General features: G+C 49.5%; 1 protein-coding gene across 1 annotated transcript in view; it reads right to left on the bottom strand.

The window, feature by feature from the left end:
- The window catches only part of LOC146205621 (uncharacterized), a 195,585-nt gene extending 189,098 nt beyond the window's left edge, over positions 1–6,487 (bottom strand). Inside the window, exon 1 of the mRNA XM_084607537.1 lies at positions 6,122–6,487. The gene's annotated coding sequence lies outside the window, so the exon portion shown is untranslated. The remainder of the gene's footprint in view (positions 1–6,121) is intronic.
- Positions 6,488–13,129: the final 6,642 nt, after the last annotated feature.

Here is a 13,129-nt window from a genome sequence, read left to right as displayed (position 1 = left end):
TCCTGTAGAATTCCATAAATTTCGCGAATTCCCTGGTTGAGCCGCTGACGTTCCGTGAGGCCAAATCGAGTACGGCCTTCGATTCCGGCGTGTACCGGTCACAACTCTATGCGAAGCCGCTTCCGCAGTTTTTGGTATTCTTCCAATGAATGTACTGCAGATAAGTGAAACAACACCATCGTTACACCTTCTAGAGCAATGCATTAGAACGAGCATGGTACACACACCGCAGCGAAGAACTCACAGCTGTGCCCAGCCGCACTACTGACAGTTTGCATCCCAGGCATTTTTCTTTCCTTTGAACGTCTGTGTATAGTCAATCCGCTTGGTATCATTAACGCAGGGCTGCCCTCGAATTCCTTCTAGCAGCTTTTCCGCAACAGTGTCTGAAATGCGCGCGTGGTTATAGCGCAGTCTCTGTCTACATGCAAGCCGCCATCTTCACTGCGCGTGAGGAATGCTGGGATGGATGGCCGACGCGGCTGAGGCGGTCGGCGAGAAATAGGCGAGATTCTGTTTGCGCGTCAGCGACGTTGGGCCGCGTCGGCTCGCGCTCGCTACGTCCATCACGCCGTGACGTTGGACTATAGACCTCGGTTTTTCGCCGACGTAACGTCGTGGAGGGCGACGTGCGCGCGCGCGTTACGTCGGACTATATTGGGGCCTTAAGTGAGTGCCCACATCCATGCACTCTGAATGTTGATAGCTATGCACAAATTTTGCCACACACACACGGGTACAAAAATCTTCACAGTGTGCACGCCTTCGCGCCGTGAACACGTTGCACGTTCTCCCACCGTGCACACATCGCACATCCTCGCTCGCACATTCTCACTCGCACATTCTCGCTCGCACATCCTCGAATCGCACATCCTCGCACGCACAAACTCGCGCTGTGCGGGTCGATAACCACGCACAGATAATCACGCAGAGCCTCGCACAATATTTTCAGTAGGGATGGATATTGGTGACCGCGCCATGCCGGCAACGAGTGGCCAAACTCTAGGTATGTCCATATTTGGTATCACGGGACGAAAATTTCCATATATGGACAGCCACTGACTACTCTCGACTTGTGAAAGGGCGAAAGGGCAAAAGCCGCGGGAGCTAACAAAGGCAACCCGTGTAAAGAAGGCACAACAATGGAGCGAAAGGGCTTAAAAAAGGAGGCGAACGGGAGAGCTGGGATAGGATCGCAGGCAGCGGACGAGACAGTCGAACAGAAGACGAGCAGTGTAGAAGGCTGCGGCTGCGCCACGACTTGCGAGCCAGGGGTCTAGCCGCCGTTCGTGTTCGGCCCCTGTCATGCTGCCTGCACGCCTAACAGCTCATTCCCCTGCCAACTGGAAGCAAGGAAGCAGCGGCAGCCCTTGGCATTCCACCACCTAGCCGTGACGAACAGCCAGCCCTACTTAGGGGGCCGGGCAGCCCCATGCCGGCGCAGCAGCGCAGCCCAGTGACGGTGAGCAGTAAGCGAAACTGAGCCAGTTGTTTTAAATAAATATGTTTAAAATTATATCCCCAGCCTGTGCTTCCATCTCTTCATGACCAGTGTGGACCCAGGACCACTTTAAGTAACTCGAGTCATCACATTGGTGTCAGAAGTGGGGTGCACACTTACATCATTGAGCAAAAGCTGGATTTTACCCCAAGCGAGAGGAGCTTGAGGCATTGACAATTTGGTTAAAAATGAAACGAACTCAGTCGAGTGCGCAGCCCTTTGGGGCAAGCGTATTTGCTTTAGCCAGCGTGGTAGAGAAATTCACTGGTGACAAAAAAGGGCCGTCTATCACAGAATTTTTCGATATGTTAACAAGTGGGAAATATGGGGGGAGTTAACTGAAAAACAGCTGGGGATGGCGAAATGTCGAATGTCCAGGGCAGCACATGATTTTGTCTGGAGAGACGAGGGAGTAAGGACCGCGGGAACATTTGCTGAATTTAAGTAGTGTTCAAGTACTTTGACAGGATCCACCCAGTGTAAAGCTCAGGCGGTTTCTCGGCGCTATACAGAAGCTGGGAGAAGACTCACGTGCGTTTACTTCTCATCTTCGCTTCCTTGGCTGGGTGGGCCATGTACACCTGCACACCCGAAAGTGTTTAGGTCGGCGTCTAGATTTTTTTGCTCTAAACGTTTGCAGACCGTCGGTCTGGGTGGGCCAGGTACATATGCACACCAGGAGGAGTTTTGGTCGGCGTCTTTAGAACTAGTTTTTTTTAATGGCTCCTCGAGTCGCCCCCACCTCAATTGTTCGGCCGTCGCAAAGCTTTGGAGCAAATGCTGCTTGCAGAGGGCCGCGGGGCACGGAAGTGAAACCAAGCCGACAGGAAAGACCTTGGAAGGAGGCGCGCGCGGCGACATGGTCTGCGTGTCGCGCTCCCCGTGCATTGTCCTCACGCTGCGGTTTTGGTCCTTCTGGGAAAGCCGTCTGGGACGGTCGGAGAGTGTAGCATGGGGAATGCTACGGGCCTAAAGGCGTAGGAGTCGGCGCGCCTAAAGGGGACGCTTAATTGCTCCTTTCCTTTTTTTTCTTCGGTCGCCTTCCGCCGATGGCTCTTACAGCTTTTAGTGAGTACCGTTGGTGGCCGCTACGTTTGAGCATGTTTGTTTGTTTATTTTCTTTTTTTTTTTTTTGCTGTTGGGAGAGTGAAATGCATGCTGGCTCGTGAGTGGTGTGGTAGTGTGCCATTGGCCATTTTGAACTTGAATTAATCCATTGATTGGCCCCTGTAAAACGCGCTCCTTATTGGGCACTGAAATGTTGTGCGAGTTGATTTAAGGAGGTGTTTTTGGCGGCAAGGGAGAGTTGAGGTTGGAACTCAGACTTAGAGCAAAGAGGTTGGACTGGGGCTCTCTCTGGAGAGCAGGAACGAGAGGCTCGGACCGGGTTATGCCATGCGCTGACCGTGCTCCGAGGAACCGCTGCTTGTAGCGCGACGCAAGTTAAGTCGTCGGCCAGGCAGGACAGGGTGTTGTTGCGGGCGCACCGTGGCCTGGCGTTCTATAGTTTGCCTCTCATGGTAGCGACCACACCGGTCGTAGTGTAAATAGTGTAAATAAATTCATCAGTATACTCATTCGTGCCAAGAAGTCTGCCCATCTGTCTCCTCTGCAACGTGTGGCACGCCAAACGGACCACTCCTCCACCCCGAGGACCTGACGTTGCGAAGCAGCAACAAAGAAGATAGAAGACAAACGGAAGATTAGCTCTTGGTAATGGCACTCTGTAGTGCGAGAGCCAGGACCTCTTGAGCTGCTTCTTGAGCATATGAAGTGCACCAGTTTATCACCGGGCTGAGGGATCCAGTGCGCAGGTCCGTCCTGTCGAAGTCGCCAGCTACTTTTGAAGGGGCTGTTGAGGCAGCCCTAGACGAAGAGCGCAACGAGTTGCTGGTCTCCACTGACAGTGAAGAAAAAGTGAGCTTGGTAACAGAGCCAAAAGGCGTAAGCGCAGACGCAAGTGTAACTCTGCTAGTCGATAGGCTAGACAGACTGCAGGCACTCCTTGCGGAAGGACTAAGATCAAACAAGAGAGGCGATTTCCAGAATCGTGAAAGGCAGATTCGCTGCTATGGTTGTCGCGGTTACGGGCACGCGGCTAGAAACTGCCCCAGAAAAAGCCGCGAGTTTGATCGGACAAATGAGCAGCAGCTTACTCTGACGGAGGCAGAATAAAAAACTACTGTCCCAAAAAACGCGTCGAGTCCCCCGCAGCCGAGCCGGTTGCTGGGAAGAGCCCGAATATCTGTGCTATTGCAAGCGTGTTCGGAGAGTCCTGCCTAATTGCCAAATTTGTGGTGAATGGGGTCACCTGCAATCTGTTTTTGACTCTGGCTCCAGGATAACGCTCATAATGCAAAAGTTTTTCGATGTGCTGACGAGGAAGGGGGATAGGCAGGTGCATGAAGCCCGACAATATCCTCATGTAGGGTTTGGGGGGATCCCAGGAGCGGATCTTGGAAATGGGGGCCTGTACCTTTTCCGATTTTCTATTGGAAATGAGAGCTTTGACTATCCCAGCTATATTTTCTCTGACGCTGTGTCGCTACCGGATGAGATGGCGGGTCTTGTTGGTCAGGACATGCTGCGACAACAAGGCATCGACCTCATACTAGTTCAGAACTGCCTTTCCTGTCGCGAGAATCTGATACCATTGGAAAACCGAGAGGCTGAGTATGTTGCACGGGTGGACTATGCGAAGCAGCGCGCAGAAGACTCACCAAAACACGCGGAAGTTAGTGTTCGGACAACTAGAGAAACAGTGGTGCCACCTCGGTCAGAGATAATATGTGTGTGGGCGCGGTTTCAGCTTACACTAATGGGGGGCACATAGCAGTGCTTGAACCTATAGAAGGGCTCGCAATAGGACTGAGTGTGGCTGGCTGTGTTGTCACTGTAAGGCCAAAGAAAAGGGTTCCTGTCCGCTTGTGTAACTACTCGCAAGAAGAGCTCTGCCTGCCGAAAAACAAAAACTTTGCTGCATTTACTACGGCTGAGGCGGATGAGACGGCTGCCGCAGTTTGCTGACAATGGTCGTCAGTGAAGGGAAAGATAAAGAAGCGATCCCCCATTTTGGCCTCCCCCATATCGAGAGCCAAGACCGAGAAAGAATTGAGTGTCTCCTACATCATTACTCTGGTGTATTCGCTGCATCAAAGCTGGACTTGGCAAGGTCAAGAGTGATTAAGCACCGTATTTTCACCGGCGACTCAACACCAGTGTGCCGACGGGCCTATAGAATTCCTTACTCACAAAGAAAGGAAATGGATAGGCAGGTCCAGGATTCAAACGAGAAATGCATTGTTGAGCACTCCAAATCTCCGTGGGGAGCGCCGGCGCTTGTAGTTGAGAAACCTGACGGTTCATTTTGAATGGTATAGATCACCGGCAATTGAATTCTGTTACGAAGATAGACCCCAACCCCCTGACACAAGTACAGGAAACCCTCGCGCAGCTAGGGTCAGACAAATATTTTACGGTTATCGACCTTGCATCAGGGTTTTGGCAGATTGAAATGGATCCGCAGGATGTCGAGAAAATCGCATTTAACACCCCATCTGGCCATTTTTCAGTGGAGAAGCATGCCGATGGGACTTGTTAATAGCCCTGCCGTCTGGCAGAGAACCGCGGACGTAATCTTGGCTGATATACTGAAAAAGATCTGCTTCGTCTACATGAATGATATCATATTTTATAGCAGCAAATTTGCTGAGCACTTGGAGGCAGTCGAGGAGGTGCCGATCAGATTGCGAGTCGCTGGCTTAAAATTGACACCTTCTAAATGGCAAATTCTTTAGCAGCAGGATAGATGCCTTGGTCATATCGTTTCTGCAGACGGAGTAAATCCCAAACCAGGTAAACTTAGTAGCGTCCGTGATTTCCCTAGGTCAATCGGAGTTCGAGGTGTGCGCGAGTTTCTTGGCTTAGTCGGATATCACAGAAGACATGTTCGAAACTTCGCCCGAATCACAAAACCATTGATTGCATTAACTGCAAAAAAAAAAAAAAAAAAAAAAAAAACGAGTTGCTATGGTCGGATGAGACACAGACGGCGTTCGAGGAGCTAAAAGAAAAACTAGTAACGGTCCCTTTGCTGGGATACCCAGACTTTAGCAAGCCTTTTATTGTGGCGACCGGCGCCTCTAAGTTTGCCGCAGGTGCGGTGCTAAATCAGAACTTTGACGGCAGTGAGCACCCAGTCGCGTTCGCAAGCCGGCAATTCAGCCTAGTCGAGTAGCGTTACAGTGCCACTGAGCGCGATTGTCGTGCGGTAGATTGGGCCGTGAAGCACCTTCGATGCTACCTCTACGGCCGGAGGTTCGCGCTAGTGACCAACTGCCAGCCCCTTAAGTAGCTGCTAAATGTGACAGACCCAAGCTCGCGCCTCGCTCGGTGGAACCTACAACTTCAGGAATACGATTTTGAGATTAAGCACAAACCAGGCAAGGAGCGTACTAACGCGGACGCATTAGGTAGAAATTTGGTTCGCACCATCAATGAATTTTGCCCGGCTATAGGCATGGAAGATCTTCGCACTGCAGCAAAATGACAAAGCTCAGGAGAAATTTTTTCCTGCTGCTTGGATAGCCCGCGCACCGTTGTCTATCAATGGCCACTTACCGGCTTGTAGCGGCGGACTGCGTGAAGGGAGCCAGGTGCTCCAGGGCGAGCACGATGGTTAACTGCAACTCAGTATGTGGGACTGCGTCGTCCCCACAGGAACAGAAACAGCCGGTTAAAGCTGTCCAGGGATACTGCAGCGAAAGACGATCCCGGCTCCTCCTCCAGGCTCCAGAAAGGCTCCGCAGCTGTACTGGTAGACGTCCACGGCCGAGCACAGGAGCCGATGTCGTCGCGATGCCTCAGTCCGGAGGACCGAACAGCATCACGTCCATCGTTGTCGGCGGTCGGTGGGGACGCAAAACTGCAGATTGGAACGAAAAGTAGGGTTCGCTTAGAGGATAGCGCCGCACGTATTCCAGAGCACGCGCATCGCGTGAAGCGCGAGAGTGAAACTGGCCACAGACCAATTCGTTCTTGTCTTCTTCCCGGTTAGTGGTAGTGTGGCCAGATGCTGACCCTGCGCTCGTTACGCGCGTCAGTTTCATTCCTGGCGCATGTTTTTTTTTTTTTTCAGAGCCTTCTGCTCCTACAGTCCCTGGCCTATATATTGTCACCAACACACGTAGCAAGCAGCACAACAACCGAGCTGGCCCTTTTTTAATCAAGCGAAGAAAACTCGAGAGAGACGAGGATGACGCTTAGCCACGTGCCAACACATTCGGCCACTTGGTGGCGCCAGAAGATGGTCAGCGGTGTGGCATTGCCCCCCTTCCAAGGGGCATCGACCCGATGCCGCAAGCGTAGGGGAATAGTCGAAAAGCGGGGCAAGTTATACGGGAAAGTCTCTGGCTCTGGTTTGGACCCTGAATTGGTTTACCGATTGTAATAGGGCTTCATTCTGGCAACGTGAACTATTTCAGATTTCGGCTGCCGAGAGGAGCGTACAGTGCCTTGTGGTAGCACCTCGTAGTTCACCGCGCTGAGGCGGTGGAGCACCTCGTAAGGTCCAAAGTATCGCCGCAGAAGCTTTTCAGAGCGCCCTCGCAACTGTATTAGGCTCCATACCCAGACTTGGTCGCCGGGCGTGTAAGTCACCTCTCGGTGTCGCAGGTTGTAGCGCTGGGCGTCGTGTACTTGGTGCCGAATTCGCTGTCGGGCAAGCTGGCGTGCAGCTTCTGCGTCACGAATAAATTGGTCAGCCCCCACGACAGTGGAGGGAGCAGATTCTGGAAGAAGCATGGCATCCAGCATAGTCAAGGGTTCGCGTCCATGAACCAAATGAAATGGAGTGAAGCGTGTTGTTTCCTGGAGTGCAGTGTTGTATGCGAACGTGATGTACGGCAGAATTCGGTCCCAGTTCCCGTGATCATCGTCTACATACATAGAAATCATATCGGCAATTGTCTTGTTAAGCCTTTCAGTAAGTCCATTCACGGCCGCTCAATGGAGGCGCACTTGGGTGCGGCCCGTCGCGTCGCCCAGAAGAGCCGTATTGCGCCTAGTTCTCATCGCCACCGCTGCGGCGCCACCGCTCCGGGACGAGTCTGGGCGGAGAGCTGCGCGCAGCGGCCGTGGCTGTGCTTTCGTTCCGGCGTCCGCGTGGTCGGCGCTTGCTCAATTTAGGATTTATGAGCGGCGTTTCACACATTATGTGATGCTATGTGCAAGTTTGCTATTGATAAGGTGATAGCGGCATGTCATCATCACTGGGCTTTTCCAAGTCATTCGTGGTCTTCCGTTTACAACGAGAATCGAGGCAGTCGTGTGCTTCGCTGAGTGGGCACCCATTTAGTTGCGGTTCAACCACTGTAATAACGTATTTGATATTACAATCTTGAAATCGCGACAAGGTTTGGGGCCATTTATTCAGCGCGCACTTTTCTGGAAAATTACAATTGAGGACGTAGCGTTCAACATTATTGTTCATCCAGTTCCTCCGTTTTCACTGGAAATAATATTCAAGTGGGTACCACCACCTAACATTTTAGCTAACACAAACTGTTGCAAAAGAAACAAAACAAGACAGCCAGTTCATCAACACGCCCGCAAGCTCAGGCATTTTTTTTTTTCGTTTGATTATGCAGTCGCGTGATGCACAGAAGGCACGCAAGCTTATTTTACAAGCGAAGAACTTTCCACGAAAAAGGTTTATGTGCAAGCGTGATTTTTTCCACTGTCTGATTGATGTTGCCTGTCCAGTTGGTCAGCAGTGGTCGCATTAGTTTGGTTAGGTCCTTAGTGTGACTGCGGTCTTCTCTCTCGCAAATCAACTCCGGAAATTGCACAAAATAGGGAAGAAGGGATGAAACTAACATGTTGCATAGCTTGCTGCTTCTTCTGACCTCCGGGCACTTCACCAGCTTGCTAACAAAGGTGCATGGTGATTTTCAGATACCTTAGGCGTCCGTCACCAAGAATTTTGATAAGTCGAGGGTTTTGCAGGAATCACAAGGCACAAAGTTAAAATGGATGGGGACTAATAAAAAAAAATTATTGACACTCTAAAGTAAGCACTAGAAGTTATTTAAACTTTGGTAATATATAAATAATGAAAACACGGGCAGGCACTGAAAACAGAATAAATAAAAATGTTTCATGAGATTCTGTAAAACTATTCATACTTTCTCTTCAAATGGACGTGCAAGGTAACCAGCCAAGAATGCAATCGGTGCTAACTCTGTCAGCTGCTGGCTCACACCCCACATGAATGAATCCAAGCTGACTCGAAAACTCTCTCGCAGCAGACGTGACATGGCAGTTGGCAAGGTACAACTTTCATAATCACGAATTCCAAGTTTTATAGCTGCCTATTGTTGATAGGTGCATTTGCAGACCGATGCTTGCAAGATGCCAACCTGCACAAAGCATGGCAAAATGTGTATAACATCAGTCGATATATTTTTTTTTTCGCTAGTGGTACCTTCAGTATTTTCTCCGAGGTGAAAACTCCAGCCCTTGCGTCAACTTTGTCGTTCCCGCCTTTGAATTGCCTTAGACTGCTAAAAAGCGATTCTATAGACCCGCTTTCAGAGCCTGCTTTAGGGCGTATCGGAAGCTGAAAATAAGATTCGGTTAAATGGAATGCACTAGTAAGGCACACAGAAGACATTGTTGTAAGATACTTGATGTGATCAAGAAGGTACTTAATTTGCGCCACTGTGGATCTGATTGTCATGATTGTTGCTTCGTACGTTTGCTTGGTTAGCCTTTGCTTTCACGTGCCTCCTTGGACCTGAATGTATTCGATATGGCAAAGTCCAACTCTAACCAAGATAGTCGCTCGTCATCTGACAAATAGAGCGGCTCCTCATGGTGTCTCCATGGCTTCGCTTATGCGATGTTGGGCAAGGCATACCATTTTGATATCACTGTCATAAAAGTGATCGTGGCGCAGCTATCTTGAAACACACATGCTTCAGGATGACACGGGGGGTTGTCCAGGAGAAAATGAAGTGTAGCCATAACAAGTGGGGAAAATAAAGCTATTGACCTGCGCACATTAATTTTTTCAAGGTTGTTTGGCTCAACATCAGCCCGCGTGAGTAACTTGTAATGTGGGCAGTTAGAGAACATGGAGGGGACAGCTGAAGGAAGCAGGATCTTCAGTTTTATATTCTTCCTGTAATCGTCATCTGTGGGGTGTAGTGAGTATACCAATGACTTGTCACTCGGCTCCCACCGGCTTCCTTTTCCATCCTAGCCCTCCCAAGATATGTTTTTCAGCCATGCTGCTCGACGTTGTGAATCGCACGGGAACTCATGGTAACCGATCTTTTCTTGCTTTCGTGGAGCACAACGGCACACAGCAGTGGCCTGGCGTGGTGCTGCATACGCTTAGGACGCCGTTATGCTTAGTAGTCAAAGCGATAACACGCGCCAACCCAGCCAGCGCGCTCCTTCCGCGTCGTCTGCTTGCCCGTGCAGGCGGCGTCTTGTCCTGGAGTGGTGGCGCCCTCGCGGAGAATGACGGCGGAAACTGTAACTTCTCCCAATACGCGCTTCACCAGCCATTGAGGCGCGACGCGACGGGCCGCACCAAGTACGCCTCCATTGAGCGGCCGTGGTCCATTAGTTTGAGGATGATAGGCTGTTGTCTTGCGGTGGGTGGTGCCACTGAGTCGAAGTACCTCACTCGTGAGTGCCGACGTAAACGAGGTTCCTCTGTCAGTTAAGACGACTGTTGGCGCACCATGACGGAGTACAATGCTGTGAATGAAGAAATGCGCAACTTCATCTGCGGTACCACGTGGAATGGCCTTGGTCTCACAGTAGCGGCTAGGTAGTCAGTGGCAACCGCTATATACCTGTTACCCATGGAGGACTTCAGAAATGGGCCCAGTAAGTCCATGCCGACCTGTTGAAATGGGAATTTCGGGGGATCGATAGGCTGTAAGAGCCCAGCTGGTTTAATGGGTGGTGTTTTCCGCCGCTGGCACTCACGGCAGGTACGGACGTAGCGGTGCACAATGGCAGCTAGCCTGGGCCAGTAGTACTTTCGGCGTATCCGTGCCAATGTGCGAGAAAACCCGAGATGGCCGGAAGAAAGGTCATCGTGGCACGCACGAAGAACTTCGTCATGTAGCGTTGTGGGTACTACAAGCAGATAAGCAGTTTCTGTTGGACCGTAGTTCTTCTTGTAGAGCGCACCATCACGCAGGCAAAATGACGACAGTCCGCGCCTGAAGAGCTGAGGAGGAGATGACACGGTTCCTCCGAGGTATTCAATGAGGGGCAAAAGTTCAGAGTCAGCCCGCTGCTTTCGGGATAAGGTGGACGTCGTGATAACACCAAGGAAAACGGAATCGTCGTCGGAGCCGTCCGCGTGGCAGGGAGTAGGGGCGCGGGACAGACAGTCAGCATCACTGTGTTTCTTGCCGGACTTGTGCACGATTGTAACGTCAAATTCTTGCAACCGAAGGCTCCATCGAGCAAGCCGACCCGATGGATCTTTCAGGTTTGCCAGCCAACACAGAGAGTGATGGTCGCTCACGACACGAAACGGACGACTGTACAAATACGGACGAAATTTCATGACTGCCCACACAACAGCGAGGCACTCCTTTTCGGTAGTTGAATAATTAACTTCGGAACGGGACAAAGTGCGACTGGCGTAAGCAATGACACGTTCTGCACCGTCCTGCCACTGAACAAGGACCGCACCGAGGCCAACGTTACTGGCATCCGTGTGCAGTTCCGTGTCGGCCTCTTCGTCGAAGTCGCCAAGTATTGGCGTACATTGGAGACGGGACTTGAGTGTTGTATAGTGTTGTAATATATAGTGTTGTAGGCGTTACCAAAAAAACAATAATTAAATACGTTATCCGCAGCGCTAAAAAAGGAACGTGTTACCACTCTACGTTACCTACAAAAAGCTAACGTGTTACCGTTAGCGTTACCGAGATAAATACCACACTTTACTGTGCCGTTACTGCTTGACCATAAATTTTATTCAGGGCGTCTTCGCTGGAAGAACTGATGATAACAATTTTATAAAGCTAATATTTCACATAAAACTTCTAGCGGAAAATATAATTTTACCTGAAATTCTGATTTAATGAGCATATTTCGCACAAATGTGCAGGAGCTTAGAAATGTCATACATAGTGCCGTAAAGCTTCCTGCGGAGATACAGTCGTGAGCAAAAGTCGTATACGCCACGTGCTGCAGGAAAGTCTGCCCGCCAGAGTTTTCCGACAGAGGAGTTATTTCTGAAATATGCATAAGGTATACCCTCCTTGATATACTTGCCATCTTCTCCAAGCAATTTTGTCTGGCACACCTGCTTATAAAGAAAAAATGAAATCGGTTTGGTTCGCGCGGAGTATACCACTTTTGCTCACGGGTCTACATGTGATGGCCTAAGGGGGGTCTGAGACCCGCGCGCTGCAAAATATAAGGACAGCATAAATACAAAGCAGGCTGTCATCTATTAATCCTTTCACTGGCTGTTAGAACATTTCTCTGGTGTTTCTGAAACTTGACAGTGAGTTTTAATAAGCATCATTAACATCTTTTCTATAACCCAGGACGCAGAAAAATAATTTCTCCCATTTGTATATAATGATGTGAGAAGCAGGACGCCATCGCTTTCTCTCTCACCCTTTTTATTTCCCTTTCCACCTGTGCTGGAATCAGTAGAGACCCCCCTCCGATGGGGCCAGAGTTTAAGCACTGGATGGCCTCTAACTAACTCTGCAGTACATGTTGAAGCCATTTTCTTAATGTGAAATTATACATAAAATGACTTTTCAGCATCAATTTTAACTGCACAAAAAAAAAAAATCGCGGACTTCTCAGCACATTTACAATAGTGATAAAAATGCGATGTTTCATATTGCTTGGTGTGGTTCTACTAACAGAATAAACGCGTAAATTTGCGGCCATAACGAAATGCTTGAGAGGCTTCGTACCGGAAACATATATTTGCGCCCATAAACATTTCCTTTCTTACTTGACCTGTAGAATTACCACAAAAATAGGAGTGTTTATGTGAGGGAGTTCATGGTCACCCTCTCTTTTAGGCAATCATTAAGCAGGAACGTAGCCGCAGTTGCAGATAGAAACAAAATTTATTTTGTAAAAAAAGTTGATAAGCAGCGACTGCTTTCTAATAACTACCACTTGCTTTGAATTTTGGCAATAGGCAGGGTTGTGAATGTGTGTTGGTGCAGGTGTTTTATGGAGTGCTTTTGGTTATTCTGTCTTTTTTTTTTTTAATTGGGTACGTCGTCAAGGGCAGGTATTTTCTGGCATGCATGGGAGCCGCACCAAGGGTCGTCGGAGCACTTGTACATTTTGTTTATTTGCTACAACACTTAGGTTCTCTGCGCTTCATTTTTCTAAAGAAAGAAAGAGGGGAGGGGGGGGGGGAACAATATAAATAAAAACTAACTGGTAACATGAAATTTCACGTTACCAAAAATGTTAACATAAGTACGTTATCGGTTACAGTTTCAAAACGGTAACGCGTACGTTACTAATATACCGAAAAAAGTAACGCGCCTTACCGCCAACATTTTAGATATATAGATATGCATTTTTTGCTCCTGCTCTGATGTAAAACTT

The sequence above is a fragment of the Amblyomma maculatum genome, chromosome 1 (assembly GCF_055883805.1).
Source record: "Amblyomma maculatum isolate TAMU_Amacu chromosome 1, ASM5588380v1, whole genome shotgun sequence".
In the NCBI taxonomy this organism is placed as follows: domain Eukaryota; kingdom Metazoa; phylum Arthropoda; class Arachnida; order Ixodida; family Ixodidae; genus Amblyomma; species Amblyomma maculatum.
Note: the sequence above shows the minus strand (reverse complement) of the source record. Positions and strands in the feature narration are given on the sequence as shown.